Source organism: Dioscorea cayenensis, chromosome 9 (assembly GCF_009730915.1).
Source record: "Dioscorea cayenensis subsp. rotundata cultivar TDr96_F1 chromosome 9, TDr96_F1_v2_PseudoChromosome.rev07_lg8_w22 25.fasta, whole genome shotgun sequence".
Lineage (NCBI taxonomy): Eukaryota > Viridiplantae > Streptophyta > Magnoliopsida > Dioscoreales > Dioscoreaceae > Dioscorea > Dioscorea cayenensis.
In genome coordinates this window covers 28,089,432-28,107,628 of record NC_052479.1, presented here as the reverse complement: position 1 = coordinate 28,107,628, position 18,197 = coordinate 28,089,432, and the positions used below count along the sequence as shown (strand labels likewise).

The following is an 18,197-nucleotide window of genomic DNA, read 5'->3' as shown; positions in this document are numbered from 1 at the left end:
TTAACTTAAATATAATTTAAAATCCAAAAATTTATCATAACATGTAACCGGCAATCTGTTGAATTTACAAATACGCTCAACCAAATACTACCATACCTTAAATACATATAAAAAAAATCCATAGAATTTACAAATACATTCAATCAACCACTACCTTACCTTTAAATACATATGAAAAAATACATACGAAAAAGCTCAAGAGCCTCATCAACATTTTTTAACAAAGAAAAAAAAAACCTAAATTTCTTGTTTCACCGCCATTAAAATCAGTCCTTTCCTAGGTGGGCATTTTGTTCTAGCAACAAACAAACAAAAATAATTTGCCATGCCTATAACCACAAGATAATTATCTTAGTATTGGTGCAGCCCATTTGCTAGGAATGGAATATGTGCATTTAAGAGCATTACACAAGGAAGCAGCTTTACACAACACACATATAAGAGCATTGGTAGCAACAGAAATCATGGAGTCAGTGATTTACAAGCTCTGATTCCTTCAAACTCACCAGCCTTGATTAAATCTATGAACTCATTGATTGTGCCAGTGAGATCACCAAATGCTCCAATCAGCTCTACAGCTTGTCGCCTTGCTAACTCGGTCTCGGAAGTATCTGAAATCCCTTCTATTTCACCTTTCAGTATGCCATGAATCCGCATTGCATTGTCCTCAAGCCTGCTGGCTGTTTCTTGTGCCTTATCAGTGCTCTTCTCATCTGTCTTGCTCCATGTTTCCCTTCAGAACCTGAGATGAAACAAATATGAAATGGGCAAAAAAATATGGCAGACTGATATTATATCAAACATAGTAGTCAGCCATGAGGGATGTGCAATGCCGCACAGGAATTCAAAACTCATAAAAGGGGCCGATTTTCATCCCACTTGCAAAACAGGTGGTTCCCATGCATGTTGAATCTTAAGACACGTACTCAATCAGGACATCTATACTAACAAATTTACTGTTACAGCTCTACCATTAAAGATGAGAGATATGGTTACCTAAAAAGCGGAAAAATTAAACCTTGTTTGGATATCTGCTCAAAAAGAAAAAGCAAATCCTAGAAAGCACATCAGGTTATGAGAAGTAATGAAGTTGATTTGATGCAATGTGGATCAGCACCCCTTTATTATTGTTGATGAAATCATTTTTTTCTTAGAGATTACCTATCAATATGGCAACAAACAATTGATACTTAGAGGGGTTTCCATTTCTATCCTGCATTAAACTATTAAAAATCCTTTCTATGGGGCGTAAACCAAAGGTAAGTTAAAAGGAGAAATGCATGCAATACTTCTATGTAGAAAGTAAATGGCATCACTCAACATACCTGAATCAGTATCAACATCCATCTGTTGTTCAACCCCAGCTGTGGCAATATGGCCTTCCGAATCACTCTTGCTTAAGCCCATTTGATCTTCCTGTGCTTTGATAACAGCATCCATGGAGTCAAATACTTGATTGTCAAACACAGCTGGAAGCCCAAAACTTTTTCTCCGTTTACCATCCAAAGACCAATAAAGAGCTCCCCCGGGTGTGAGACTCCCATTTCCTAATTTTCTTATAATCAGCTAGCAGTAACTCCCACTTTCTCTTGCACTGATTTGAAGATCTAATGACATCTGAGACCGCTACAATTGTCAGATACAATCTTCCATCTCTGAAATGAGGATACAGATTTAAGCCAGTCTTCCTCCAGTCCTGCCATCTCATTAACAAGAATGAGCATCTCCTGTTGGGTCCAATCAGGAGCGGCCTGAGAGCGGGTGTAACGACAACTTGGTGGTGCCTGAATAATAGCCAATTCCCACTTTGGGGGTGCACCGTCATCTTTTCGACTAGTAGTACCTTGCTTTGTGGGTGCCCCATTATCTTTTCGACTAGTAGTGCCTTCCTTTGTGTGTGCCCGATCATCTTTTCGACTAGTAGTGCCTTGCTTTGTGGGTGTAAGCTTGTTTGATGCTGCTGGTAGAGCTTGGACAATGCAAGGTAGTTGGCTTTCCATCCTGCTGGCGTGCCGGCGATCTGAGACATGGTAAATGGACATGACATTATCAGTTTTAGAAACTCAAGACACACTAATGATCAAAAATCCAAAAGGAAAGGATTTCTCTTGAAATCCCCTCACTACATATTATGTTCAATTCTCCTCGTACCCACAACAAGACAATGTTCCTCAAGGGTTTGACATGTATTACTAGGAACCGCAGTAAAAGCGATATATTTGTCAATTTCCCTATTAAGACTGGTCAAGGTTTTAAACCTCACAGTGTACTATCTTGAAGTTGTTTTGCTTTGATGATGTGCCCATGCCTGCAGCATTGATGGCTGGTAGAGCTTGTACAATGCATGGTTGTTCAGTTTGCTCCATTCTGCCGATCTATGATAGTTCTGCAACAAGGGGCAGGAACTGCAAAGGTAAACACAAACAATCATTTTATACAAAACTATGAAACTGTACAAACGCAAATCTGTTAAACTGTAAACCAATCATAGAAAAAAATTTTTTGGGCTAAGCACAATTCAAATCAAATAATGCTAATATAGAATTAATAGAGTAAAAACAATCTTATTGATACTGTGCATACCAAAAATTCAGTTCAAGAGATAGGGTTTCACAATATGACTATTTAGTATAGACCATATATAAATTACTGCTTATAAGAAAGATTCAATTCATATAATGCTTATATACAACATATAGATTACCAACAATCTTATTGATTACCTCTACTTTTAGAGTTTTTGTCGTATGTTAATATGTACGACAAAAACTCTAAAAGTAGCTATTCCAATAATATTTTCTAGGAGGAGCTCTATGAATTTTTGTCCGCATACGTAAGCCTCCTAGCAAGGATTATTACACAAATGTCGTATCAAGTGGAGTCTCCCATTTATCCGCATATCCTTATATATATATATATATATATATATAACCTGAAACCCACTCTACACCTGAAATCCTAAACCATGAATCTCCTAGCAATATTTATATAAGAGGAGCTTTAAGAATTTTTGTCCACACAAACAAAATAATTTCATACACTGAGGTGATGATCATAACAACCAAAAGTATCTTAATCCAATAATTTTGCAAAGTGAATTCACTTATACATGAGTTATACTGCACATCCTTTTACAACAACTTATCTGTAAGAATGAACCTGCAGAAATGTTTCCAAATGCATGAACATCATGTAAAATCAGAGCCCATGGCAAATAACTCATCAATTAAATTAATTAGACGCTGACATTTAGATTATATAATCCAAATCAATCCAATTAATCAAAATAACTATACATCAAAATCCCAAACATAACTGATAAACACATTCACAGACATTAAAAAAACTATGTAACCTTGAAACACCAACAAGAGAGTGATCAACACCCCAAAATCCATCTACCGCCGCCCAAATTCTAAACCAAAAAACCTCATTGATCAATCCAACGATCAGACTCATACAAAAACACGATAAATGCATATCCATTGAAAAAAAAACCCTAGTTCAGAGATCGCGAGTCAAAAATCACAAAAATTATCCTCAAAGGAAAAGAGAGCCAAATCAAATGCAAAACCCTAGTCCTAAGAAATGCGCGGATAAATAATCCATCTAAGATAAAGAGAAGAAGGATTACCACCCCTTGATTTCACCGGGAAGGAGCGGAGGAGGCCGGAAAGGAGCGCCGGCGAGGCAACGGAGGAATCGAGGAAGAAGCGGTTGAAAGCTCGAATTGCGAGAAAAAAGAGTGCAGGGTTAATAACGGCAGGACTTATTAATGAGTAAAAAACCCCGGGTTTTTGGAAACCTCTCGGTTCATCATTGAACCGGAGAAAAAACCGGGTTTTTGGGAACCACTGAGTTCACCATTGAACCGGAGACTTTTGCGGTTACACCCTTGGAAAATAGATGAATTATATAAAAGGTGGTGTTTGATGCTTGGGATGTTTGTTGTGTTGCATTGGTGGACCTAGTGGATTGCATCATAACTATTGGGTACAGGTCATGTGAGTTTAAAATGAGTGATTCATATGTATTTTTTATCGGTTTGTGATACTTATATGATGTATCTGATTAGTATAGGTAAAAACTTATTCTAGAGATGGTGTAAATCGATAAATAAATATATTTCGATGTCTTTCGATGTCTTATTAAAAAATAAAAATTAAATTTATTTAAAATAAATCAGGGATAACATCTATTAGTAATAGGTTAAGTGAGAATCATTTAAGATGATGTGCATATGTTCTTACACAATCGATAGATGCCCTATAAAAAAGGTGGAATCTTTTTAGGTGGAGAATCCTGAAAAAGAAGGAGAAAAATCTAAAAAATGTTTAGCAGAAATTTTACAAAATATTGTTTTATTTTGGATTATCTAGTTTTTTATTATTAGTGTAATTTTTAGAGGAATAACCGCTTATTTCTAAAGTATGGTGATAGCATTGCAATGAGAAAGGATGCGATGAGGATCATGAGGATGAGAAAAATATGGGACTAATCTATTTTCTTGTATCATTATGATAGAAAAATGGATGCATTTAAAGTTTCAGACATCCTTTTAGATCTTTTTTCCCTTGTGCCCATACACCTCTTTGCCAAATCTATCTGAGCTCTAGTGCGGTTGCATAGTAACCTACGCACTTCTCTGGTGATGTTGTGTAGATGTAACCTTGATGTATGCAAGCACACACTTGCTTGTATCTCTCATAGATTAAGTTGCGTGGCTTTCTATGCGGATATAACCTCCCTAGACCAATACAACTCCTACAAATGTAAAAATGACCACTCTTTTGTAATCTAGAATGAGATAATGAGCAAAAAGCCATCTAGAATGGGATAATGAGCAAAAACCAACTAATGCAAACATTCAATGCTAAGACATCAAATTCTAGCATGGAAACCCTTCAAATAAAGGGGAAAAACCAGCGGACTCCTTAGAGCCACTTGAAATGTTTCTAATATGTCAACTATAGAAAGCAAAGGTATCTCTCTACTAACTAGGAGTATACACACACAATGACTTCTAGAATGGATAATAATAACTTCAGGAGAGAATAAAAGAGATCAACCCGTGGATAGGGAGATTTTCTTATAAGGATGCACTACTTAAAAGTGTGGGTGAAATCTGCACTAAATACCGTTGGATCTTCTTTGCAATCACAAACATTGACCTCTTTCTCTTCTTCTCTTTGGTTTTTTTCCCAATTTTTTCTACAATGTTCCTCAAGATCTCATACAAATGAGAATTTCATCATATAAACCTCCCTAATGAAATTTCTCTTTTGCCCTTCCATTAGTTAACATAGTTTCCTTTTTTTTTATATATATAATTAGGTGGCATGGCCCAATTTTAATCATTTGTTGGTACCCCAAATGTGTCAGCATTCCAACACGAGGAACCAAAGAATGCCTAATTGTGTAAATGGTTAATGCATACTTGTTCAAATTCTAATGTATAGATCATTTATCTTTACCATAAAGTGTTGGTGCAATTACCATATGCAAGAAGTTTCTTCCTCTATTGTCCCTTGGAAATGATAATTATACATTGAATTGATCTAATTAAAGTGATGCAGAAGAAAAACTATTAAAAGCAAATGAGTTTTGCATGAAACATTAGATATTATAGACATTAAGTGGCACTTATCAAAAATCGGCATTTTCAAGTCACCTCAAAACCTAATATTTATGTTAATCATAATAAGTCCAATATGCAATATTGATCTTGGTGGAAACTTCTTCCATCTCTACATGAAAACTAAAAACATAGGTGATGTGAGAATATATTTATCAATATCAACTATTTCTACATAAGAATATTGCCACTAGTAATTTACTTAGTAAACAACATTACTTATAAAAAAGTATTATCCACCATCACAAATCCAAAAATACCTATAGCCCCCTTGGGAAATGTCAAGCTATTCAAAAGGTCTTAGGGTAGCATGGTTGACAATGAACAATGCAGCAAAGATCATAAAGGTGCAGAAAATATGGAACTTGTAAAATGTTTAAGCTATTGTTGCTAAGTGGATGCATTCTATGTCTAAAACATCCACTCTCTAGAGGCCACAACATATTTTGATTTGTGATGATGCCATTAGATGAAAAGGGACATATAGCAACATGAAATGGTTCTTGGGAGTACAACCCTTCCCACTTGGATCTTTCTCAGGAGATGTAAATGTGACCTTTGAAGTGAATTGGAAGTTTAATTTTTTTTATAGGTGGTATTAATTTTGTGTAACCGTAGAGATTTCACGCTATAACTTCTCTTAGTGGTTACTACACCGTCTAGGATAAATTGTACTATAGTAGTAACTGAAAAAAAGTTGTGGCATAAGAAACAAAAACTCCTAGCATATGCCAGTTATGCCATCACATTGATAGAGATTAATCGCCAAGACATTAATTGATTTCACAATTAAAGCTTCTCAAGGTGTGCATTTAGGGAAGCCCTCAGACTTACCTCCCCTTTGCCTCTTCTTCCTTTGAATGGCTATTTATGCATCAATCGCTTGAGTGCCATTGGGAAGCATTATTGAAAGGGAGGGAGAGAAAAGGCTTTCAAGACCTAGGATACTTCTCCCCATCTGACAATCAAAATGGCCAAGTTCCAAAGTTTGCTTACCCTTGTGATTCTTGCTGCATCGCTCATTATTAACCATGCTACTGTAAGACTCTCCGAATGACTATGCATTCCCCCAAAAGGCTATGGTGGTAACATACTCAAAAGGCTTCCGGAGTGGCCAGGTATCCCTCCTAAGGACTATGATGGTGAGAAAGCCAAAAAGACTTTCAAAGTGGCCTGGCATCCCTCCAAAGGGCTACAATGGCCAAGAAGCTTCTGAAATTGACCAAGCGCAAGCGCAGATGCTACTGATGCAACTTATGAGGATAATGTGTGGCAAAAAGGCCAGCAACCCCTGAAGTGCAGTCCTATCTCAGTAAGGCGCTGATGCCATCACCCCTCACATGAATGTCCTTTTACAAAGCAGAAGGTTGAGGGACTTCAACAATGCTAACCACCAATTAGGGTCCATTACGTACTAAGAATGATGTGAATTGTAATAATGCTTCATGACAAGTATGGCATGACCTTCACAAATAAAAATCATTCTCATTTTATTCCCCACATCTCTCTATTTTATCATGGAAGCAAGTATAGGTATAAATAGAAAAGTTATTTTTATCTTGTATGGGTGGCATACCAAAAATCAAAAATAACAACAGAACATGACCTCAAGGTTGAGGGATATGCACTTCCCTAACTTATTGGGATTTCCCATATGGATGGTTAAGGAAGGTATTCGTTGGTCTAGGCGTTCTCAACTTTAACTAATGAAAGGGTCAGTTTGATATGCAAAATTTTGATGTGCAACACAACACAATTTTTTTTGTTCCTTGTTTAATTTATAAATAAAGTTTGAAAGTACATCACAAGAGGATGTCGATCTGACATAAGTTGATAATTTTTTGTACTACCAAAGCCTCATTACAAAAATTACATCAGTATGCAGACAACCAAAAAGGTGCAATCACCCTCAATAAAAAATAAAATTACGTACATGGCATACCACATCCCACGACACTAACTCTCGACATTACACCTCTTTCTCTTCTCCGTCGACACTCCCCATCATAATTTACATGATCCTCTTCTCTCTCTCTCTCTCTCTCTCTCTCTCCTCCTCCTCTCCTCTCCTCCCTTCTATTTTTGCCCTCGCTCTTCTCAAAGATTTAAGGGCTCTCTAAGATTTTAGGGTGTTTGGGGCCTTCCTCTTCTCAAATGAATGCTTGATTCATAACACTCTATATCTTTTTGGATAAATAAAAGTGAAAATATCTAAAAATTAAAAATATAAAGTATATAAAAAATATCCATAAATCTTGTTATATTTCTATCCAAAAATTTAAAATTAAAATCCTATAAAAAAATTAATATAAATCCTTTTTATTTATCTACTCATGTAAATTATGGGATATAATTTTTCTTGGACATATCAAATATATTAGTGAACTCATATAAAAATATTATATATAATTGTGTTTTATTTTTAGTAAGCAATTATTTTGCATACATTTTGATAATTTTTTTTTATTACCAAAACTTCCGTACAAAAATTTTATCGTGGTACAACACGACAAAAAGATTAAATCACCCTCAATAAAAATAAAAATTATATACAAGACATATCGCATCCTACGACACTAACTCCCGACCTTTGCATCCTTCTTTTCCTCCACGATTCTCTTCTCTCTCTCTCTCTCTCTCTCTCTCTCTCTCCTCTTCTTCTTCCTTTTATTTTTGCTCTCTCATTTCTCAAAGATTTTAGGGTCTCTCTAAGATTTTACCCCTTGTTTGGTTAGGGGGTTTTAGAGGGGTGGTAAGGGGTGAGAAGGAGTCATGCTTGTTTGGTTGTGGGGTGTAGCAGGGGTAGCCCTCCAAACTCCTTATATCTCACCTCTCCAAATCTTGGTCTTTTGGAGGGGTGGGATTATTAAATAATTTTTTATGGGAAAAAACTCATGTGAATAGACAATCATGTCCTTCCTGAGATTAAAAAAAGACATTATATCCTTTCTACAAAAAACTAACTTTTCTTTTCTCAAAGGCAGTTCCATGATTGTTGTCTTTCCCCACAACTAGAGCGTAGGAGATCTATGACTACAACTAACTGCCAAGAAGAGATCCATAAACACAGTGCCGGAAAAGATTCATGATCATAGTGTTGGAAGAGATCCGACTCACAGACTCCGAGACGTTGCTACATCGAATTTTAGAAAGGTTTTGAGTTTGTTTATTTTATTTTTAACATATTTAATTTGTCATGGTGTTTCTTCTTATTTAATTTGATTTTCATCAATCATACATTCAGATAATAGGATTTTCTAAATCTCTAGCTTGAGGATAAAGATAAAATCTTACCTCAAGAATTTCTATAAGTTTTGATCTTTCTATTTTAAACCAATTTTGTGTAATTTCTTCATATACGACTTATTAATAATCTTAATTTAATTTATATTGAGTAAAATTTATCGTCATTTATGTATTTGAATAGAAATCTTACATTTGTCTCATTATCCTTCATTTGAATAGAAATCTTGTTATCTTAATTTATAAAATATAATAATACTAAATAGGATAATAATTAGGATAATTAAGATGATAATACCATTTCTAATTAAATTACAACATTTTAAACTCATTAATATCATTTAATAGCACATATTAATTAGGACATCAGTTGTTGTTAATTAATTAATTAGAATCTCAACACTAATTAATCTCATTTAAACTCGTTATATGTTAATTAAAATGCAACATTTCTAATTTGCATTCACAATTTTCTAAACATTATTAAATACTTTATTCCATACATTAATGATTGTCTTTCCATATATTATAAAATACTCTAATCCATTCTAATTTGTTTTTCCATACAATTTTCTAAACATTATAAAATACTTATTTTCTCAACATTTTGATTTCCACAGGAGAAGGATTTATGCAGTTGTAGAACCAAAAGTTTACAAGAATTGCAAGTGAAATTTGAACCATTGACAAGTAATTACTATATTTAATTTATTCTTTTTCCTTTTAAGTTTATTACACTTGACATTAACAAGCAATGATAAGTGTTGATTTCTTTACATGATTTGTTAAATAGTTCTCATAATTTATATTTTTTATCAAATTTAGATGGACAATGATGAAGTGATAGGTTGGCGGAATACTGTTCAAACTATGATAGCTCATGTTATTTGTCTTGTTACTCAATGACATTTCATCCAAAAACATTCTCGTAAAAGGAAAAAATAACTTATACAATGAGCTTAGAAAGAGAACAAAAATAGTGATGAAATAATGAGTCGTATATGAATAGTCATCAGTCATAATATAGTGAGAATGGGACCTCTTGGATTTTTGAGATTAGCTAAAATGTTAGGAGAGCGAAGGTGGCTCTAAGACTTGCACATGATGGAAAGCAAGTGTGGAAGAACAACTTGGGAAAACTCTACATATACTAACACATAGTACCACGAATCGTGAAGTAAATTTCTAGTTTCAATATCTGGGGAGACTATTAGTCGTCATTTGCATAATTTGATAAAAACCATAATCCAATTGAAAAATACATTTTTATCCACCTCAACCATGCAACCGTCTCTTCCCGAGATTCGCTGTAATGAAAGATTTTCCATACTTCAAGATAAACCTTTATGCATACTAGCTTATATATATATATATATATATATTTATTTCATATAGTTAACCAAAACATGAATTCTAATATTTATATATTATACAATGTTCATATATAAGGATTGTGCCGTTGTAATTGATGGTACACATATGTAAAAAGTTGCTTGTGAAGATGCTCCTAGGGCACCGTGGTAGTGGAAAGATTATCCAACACACACGTCCCTAGAAAACATGCACATTTGACTTAAAATTTACGTATGTGCTTACTAGATGGGAAAGGAACTCGCACTGATTCTAGAATTATAAAATATGAGTTGAGGAGAGAGGATAAGCTTAAAATTCATACTAGTAAATCTATTGTTATTTGTTTTTTTTTTCTTTTTTTTTCCCTTAAGTATGTTTATTTGGTTTAAAGTAAAGCTTTATTAATATACATGTTTCAATTCAAGAAAAATATTACCACCTAGATGTCTGGATTCATGTTATCAAAAGGATTGATTACTCCCTATAGGGTGTGCTGATATCTTTTGAAAGAGTATTCATCAAGAAGTCCTCCACAAGATTATCATGAATTATTTTATCTCCGTCATTATGCATCATTGCTTAATGCCATTGAATGAGCTTTTTGGAGTTATGAAAAATGTTTCATTATAATTTCAAATGCTTCTAATGCCCGCTATGGAGTGAAAACTCATAATTCAATAATTTTTGGCTTATTGTATTTAACTTGATTGTTTGATGTCCCAGGGATCCCGATGATGACCTTATAGCAGAGGTTGATGCAAAACTAGCAAGAGAAGAAGTAACTTATGATGAATATTGTACTCATAGAACTAATAGTGAAGATTTTGCACAAGTAGAGCGCTTTTAAGAGATGAATTATCTGCTACAATGTGGAGAGATTACGCATCACAATAATCTATAGACTAAATTAACTCTTATATTAATTTTTCCCATGTCTTCTTTGTTGTGTTTGATTTCTTATTGTTTATTATGTTTAATCTCCTTTGAACTAAGGATGTTGTAGGTTTTTATGTAGAACTTATTGAGGTTTGGTATTCTAATACATTTGTTATTATGAAAATAATGCTTCTCTTTATTATAATTTTGTATACATGTGAATTATTTTTCCTTGAACAACATGTCATCCAAAAAGAATGACATAGGGGAAGAAGCACATAAAAAGAATGGTGTATGGACACCTGCAATGGATGTAATGTTAGTTGATACATTTCTAAACCAATATAACATGGGGTTAAAGGTGAATGACACTTTCATTTCCAAGGCTTATGATAATATTGTTGATGAACTTGCAAAGAATTTCAACATCAAGATTGAAAAAAGAATAAAGTGAAGAGTCAATGTAGATCTTACACTCTCCGATGCATATGATATCTTCAAGGATGGCATGAGTGGCTTTCACCATAGATCCAATAACACAAATATGGATGACTGAACCAGAAGTATGGAATGATCTCATCAAGGTAAAATTTGTATAATTTGGTTAAGATGAATTGTTTTAAGTATGTTCAAATGGGATAGAATTATAACTCCGTTTTGATTATCCGATTTTTATATACTCATATGTATTATTATTATGTCTAGGGAATCAAGTAATCTAATTATAATGTACTAATGTAGGTGAAGCCTCAAGCTAAGATATATATGCCAAACCGGAGCTATGGGAAATCATTCTCAGAACTACTTCGTGAGCTATGAAAGTTTTCAAGTTTCATAACTATGGAGGATTTTACTAATTCCACTTATGACCTTGATCCCACTATGTCTCAATTTTTAGTTCAAAATGCACAACATTTTGTAGATGATGATATGGACATGGTGCCACCTTCACCTTTTGAGCATGTCTCTCCTCCTTCCCATGGTGCTAGTGGTGGCAACAAGAAGTCCAAAAATCTATCGATAAAGAGAAAGAGGTTGGTGAAGAGATGCAAATGCAACAAAAGAAAGTGCCGGATGCACTGAGAGTTCGGTCACTATTGCGGAGAATATCAGAGTCTTCTAGTGAGATAATTGTAAAGAAAGCTTCGATATCTCCAACAAAAGTATCAAATCTTATTGGACTTAGGATTTCACCACCAATGCTACATATATAATATTTATACTAAACTTGGGATGAATGTCGATTTGTTGAATGCAAGACTTGGTTGTCCAGTGAACACTGCAAGGAGTTTATTTTAAGTGGATGTCGGGTGATCTTAACAATTTTCACCATGTAATTGTTAAGAGAAAGATCCGCTTGAATAATTAGTATTTTTTTATCTATGTCCGTAACATATTTTACTTGTGATGTTATCGATAGTAAAAACACTATTATGGGTGAACTATGCTTTGTATTCAATCATGAGTGACATATTTTGCCTTGTGCAATTTGAACTTAAAAGTGGCATGAGAAGAACCATTTGTCTTCTATTTATATTGTTTACTTGTTGCCAATATTTGCTTCAGGGAGATTGTTTTTAATATGTTGAAAGTGGCTTGTTCTTGGGGTTCGTTATTGTGTTATTTAAATGTGAAGTATCATAGCATCACGATCATGGTAGTAAAAGCATCACTTACAACCACTCTCATATGTTTTCTACATTGTGCAAATGAAATGCATTACTCGCCTAGTATCTATGTTGTGCTAATAAATAGTTCATCTATGCATTATATTTTTTTAACAAAATATATCGAATTTCATGGTGTTATGAACACTTTCCGCAAAGGTTTTTTTTTAATGAACTCCTGATTTTTCATAATGTGAGTGTTTTTCAAACAATTAAAAATAAAATCACCATTAATAACATGTAATTTAATGTGGAAAAGAGTATGAGGTTTATATAATTTTTTTTATTCCTACGCCTGTATTATTTTCATTCACTCTCAAATTTTTAATATTAGTTTAAAATTTTTAATAAAAAATTTATGAAAATATAAAAAATATGACAAGGTAAAATATGTGTCATGTAGTTATTGGTTTAATAATAATATAAATATAAAATAAAAAAAATTGTAAAAAGGTTATTTTTATATAAAAGGGCAAATTTGTCAAATACACATTATACGCTTCCTCACTCCTCATTCCTCCTCCCAACCAGAAAAAAAAGATTACACTACTTTATATGTTTTCTATATTGTGCAAATGACATGCATTACTCTGCTTATTATCTATGTTGTGCTAATAAATAATTCATCTATGCATTATATTTTTTTTAACAAAATATATCGAATTTCATGGTGTTATGAACACTTTCCGCAAAGTTTTAATGAACTCTTGACTTTCATAATTTGAATATTTTTCTTCCAATGTAAAATAAAATCACCATTAATAACATGTAATTTAATGTGGAAAGGAATATGAGGTTTATATAAAATTTTTTTATTCCCACGAATGTATTATTTTCATTCACTCTCAAATTTTTAATATCAGTTTACAATTATTAATAAAAAAATTTATGCAAAAAATATAAAAAATATGAAAAGGTGAAATATGCGTCATGTAGTTATTGGTTTAATAATAATACTAACAATAATATAAAAATAAAAATAATCATAAAAAGGTTATTTTTATATAAAAAGGGCAAATAGGTCAAATACACATTATACACCTCCTTACTCCCTCATTCCTCCTCCCAACCAAAGATAGATTACACTACTTTGTATGTTTTCTATATTGCAAATGAAATGCATTCCACTGCCTATTATTTATATTGTGCTAATAAATAGTTTATCTTTGCATTATATTTTTTTAACAAAATATATCGAATTACATGGTGTTATGAACACTTTCTGCAAAAGTTTTTTTTAATAATCTCTTGATTTTCATAATGTGAGTGTTTTCCATCCAATTTAAAATAAAATCACCATTAAGAACATGTAATTTAATGTGGAAAGGAGTATGAGGTTTATATAATTTTTTTTATTTCCACAAATGTATTATTCTCATTCACTCTCAAAATTTTAATATTAGTTTAAAATTATTAATAAAAATTTATGCAAAAATATAAAAAATATGAAAATGTAAAATATGTGTCATGTAGTTATTGGTTTAATAATAATGCTAATAATAATATAAAATAAAAAATCGTAAAAAAGTTATTTTTTATATAAAAGGGCAAATTGATCAAATACACATTATATGCTTCCTCACTCCTCCAAAAAAAAAAAAAAAGATTACACCTACTTTATATGTTTTCTATATTGTGCAAATGACATGCATTACTTTGCCTATTATCTATATTGTGCTAATAAATAGTTCATCTATGCATTATATTTCTTTTAACAAACTATATTGAATTTCATGGTGTTATAAACACTTTCCGCAAAAGTTTTTTTTAATAAACTCCTGATTTTCATAATGTGAGTGTTTTTCATCCAATTTAAAATAAAATCATCATTAATAACATGTAATTTAATGTGGAAAGGAGTATGAGGTTTAACATGTAAAAAAAAACCCCTTCCCCCCTCCCCATTCATCCAAACATAATATTTTTTAAACCCCTTTTCACCCCCTCCCCCTTTCAACCAGACAAATCCTTTATGGCCTTCATCTTCTCAAATAAATGATTGATTCAAAACAACTATATTTTTTATGGATAAATAAAAGTGGTTAATATTTAAAAATTAAAAATTTAAATCACATAAAAAATATCCATAAATCTATTTATATTTCCATCCAAAAATTTAAAATTAAAATCCTATAAAAAAAGAAAAATTACTATTTACCCCTCATGAATTTCAAATCTTCAGAAATAACCCTACATGTTTTGAATACCCCGGACAGCCCTTCCGTTATTATTTTACTTGCTTATTGCCCCATGTAGGTCACTCGGGCACTGTCCATGTTGTGAAATTCCTTCTTAACCCTTGAAATCGGTGGAAAAAAAACTGCCCAATCACACACGTCAAACCGTTTTGCATATCTTTTTGTATTGTTTTTGCATTTGTTTTCTCAAACAAAGTTTGGAAGACTCATCAGTTGGATTGTTGGAGTTTTCAATTCCTCCCTATTTGGTCTGTTCGATTCGAGTTTTGCCAGTTGCCCAATAAGGTGAGATTTTCTTCCTTGTTCTCACATTTATCATCCTACGAGAGAGAGTAACAATTTCTAAAAATGCAGGTTTATTATGGAGAGTTTTAGTGCTATTGCTAGGTACAACAGGGAGGGATGAGTGCTAATGTTCATGGTGTGACTTCTTGGGAATCAGTGTTAGTAGAGATATGCGAGCTATGGGGTTTCGATGTTTCCCGTGACAGGGTAAAGTTTGTCACACCCGATGGACATAAAATGGTTTATTCGATAGAAAACGAGGTTGACTTCCAGTGCATGTGTCACGTGTACTCCCTATTCAAATGTGTTGCAGTCGATCTAGTTGTTGAGATAGATGATGTGCCATTGTCGCATCCTACTGAAAATGATTTCTTCTCATTGTAAAGTTCTTCTCCTTTATGTTTTATGTTTACGTAGTTGTAGAAGTTAATTATTGCTTAATTATCCCATTTTCTGCTTAAAATTATATGTTTTCACTTAATTAATCTAGTTTCTGCTTAAAAAATATGTTTCCATATAAAACAAAGCAAATCCATAAGTTTTCATTTGTTATCCATTTCCCATCCAGTTTCCATTTAAAGTTGTCCAGTTTACATTTAAATTTATCTAGTTTCCATTTAAAGATGTCTAGTTTCCCTTTAAAAATATTCTTTTATGCTTAAATTATATAGTTTACGTTTAAACTTTTATATTTCCGCTCAAAATATTGATGTTTTTCACTTAAAAATTGGATCAGTGTTACATCCGAAAGCGTCCAAAAAATGGGTAAGCGCACGAGTCATTCAGAAGCTTAAGGAGCAGCCCTTGTACATAGGGGTGTAATCGATCGAGTTCGAGCCGAGCAGTAGCGAGCTCGAGCTCGAGCTCAATTGAAAATTCGGTACTTGATACTCGGCTCGAGCTCGATTGAGTATTTATTTTATAGCTCGAGCTCGACTCTGTACACAAATTGAGCTACTCGAGCTCGCTCTATTAAGCTCGAAAAAGCTGAAAATAACCATAAACATTATGCTCGAGCTCGACTCGAGCTCGAAAGTTTTTCCCTTTGATTTTTATCAAATAAATCTAATATTATATATACACATATATGCTCGATTATGCTCGCGAGCACTCGAGCCAAGTATCATAATACTCGAACTCGGCTCGCTCGACTACTCGAGCTACTCGAGCTCGAGCTCGAGCTCGGCTCGACTGTGACCGAGCTGAGTTTGAGTTTTCACCGAGTCGAGCTCGAGTAGCTTGCGAGTAGAGGTGTATCATTTACACCTCTACTTGTACAAGGCCATCCACATTCAGAAGGACATGTTACGGGAACATGGTGTCAACATTCCATACAAGTAAGCTTGGTTGGGTAAAGAGTATGTCCGGGTGATCCTCCACAGCAACGACATCTCCAGCTATGATTTGTTGCTTTAATACTTGGATTAGGTGGTTGAGACGGTGAGTATTTTAAATGTGCATTCTTTTCTTTTCGTACATGTATCATTAGATTCAAGAGGGCTTACAGGCAGCTATTGTTTCTTGATGGTACCCATCTCCTTGGAAAGTATTAGGGTACTCTATTGGGTGCCATAGGCAAAAATGAAAATAATGGTTATTTTCACGTCATCTTTGGTACTATAGACAACGAGACCGAAGCCAATTGGACGTGGCTCATTTCGAAGTTAGGTGATGTTTTATACGATGAAGGAGATTATGAAGAGATAATTACATTTGTGTCGGACAGGTCTTAGGGATTTGTGAAGGCCATTGCAAAGGTCTTCCCTTCTTTCGCACATGCATACTGCCTCGACACTTGGAGGTCAATTTTATGAAAGCCAATGTTAGACTTGAGAAGGCATTGGAGGAAGAGTATTGGTCCATATACTTTCGTATTGCGTGGGTATTCACGATAAAAGAATTCGATGATACCGTGAATGAATTACAGACCAAATCACTCGAAGCCTATCACTGGTTGATTCATAAATCAGATATGTCACGTTGGTCAAATTATCTGTTCAGAGGTAAACATTGGGGCGAGATGTATTCAAATATCGCTGAGTCATTCAATACATGGATCAAAGAAGCTCGGCATTTACCGGCGATGTAAATGGTTGACTCCATACGGTATTTAAATGTTGATTTTATTTAACGCTTAAAAATGATTTTTATCTTTTAAACTTGTTTGTTTCTGATTAAATAATGTTGTTTATGTTTAAATATAAAGGTAATCACTTAATCTATTTTTTTGTCATTTAAAAATATTTGTCTTCTTTTAAATTTCAGTGTCTTAGCTTAACAGATGTTCTACATTGTACAGGTTCAAGCTAATAAGCATGTTATGCACCCGCCGTGAGCAAGTGAACAAATGGGAGACCTACTTATGCCCTGACATACATTCAAAAATAAAGGTACTTGTTACGGAAAGATGAAATCTTTGTGTTGGTCGTTGTGTTGATGATCGTTATAAAGTGATTGACTAGTGCAACAACTTTGTAGATATATCGCGTAAAACTTGCTCATGTCACAGTTGGTAAGTTTATGGTATCCCGTGCAAACACACTTGCACTACAATAATGCAGACAGACACCAATGTTCATCAATTTATTAGCGGCTATTTCACCGTCGATAATTACAAATTAGTGTATAAGGAAGCTATTTTCCCCATACCTGACCATGACAAGCCTACGGACTACAATCGAGAACTGCGTTTGTGACCGCCTATCATGAGAAGGCAACCTGAGCATCCTAGATGGAAGAGGATCGAGTCACAAGCGGTCGAGGCCCGTGAGTTACGTTGCAGCCGCTGCCACGCGTCCAGTCACAATCGTAGATCTTGCAATGAAACTATCGCCGACTAGACATTATAAATAAACACAAATTTAAATAGCAACTATCTTATTTACATGTCAATCTTTGATCTTTAAACAAATACTTTGATATTTAAATAGTAAGACTGAA

The 18,197-nt window shown here is 33.7% G+C and overlaps 1 pseudogene; it reads right to left on the bottom strand.

The window, feature by feature from the left end:
- Window positions 1–194: 194 nt before the first annotated feature.
- LOC120268635 lies at window positions 195–3,729 on the bottom strand (annotated as a pseudogene).
- Window positions 3,730–18,197: the final 14,468 nt, after the last annotated feature.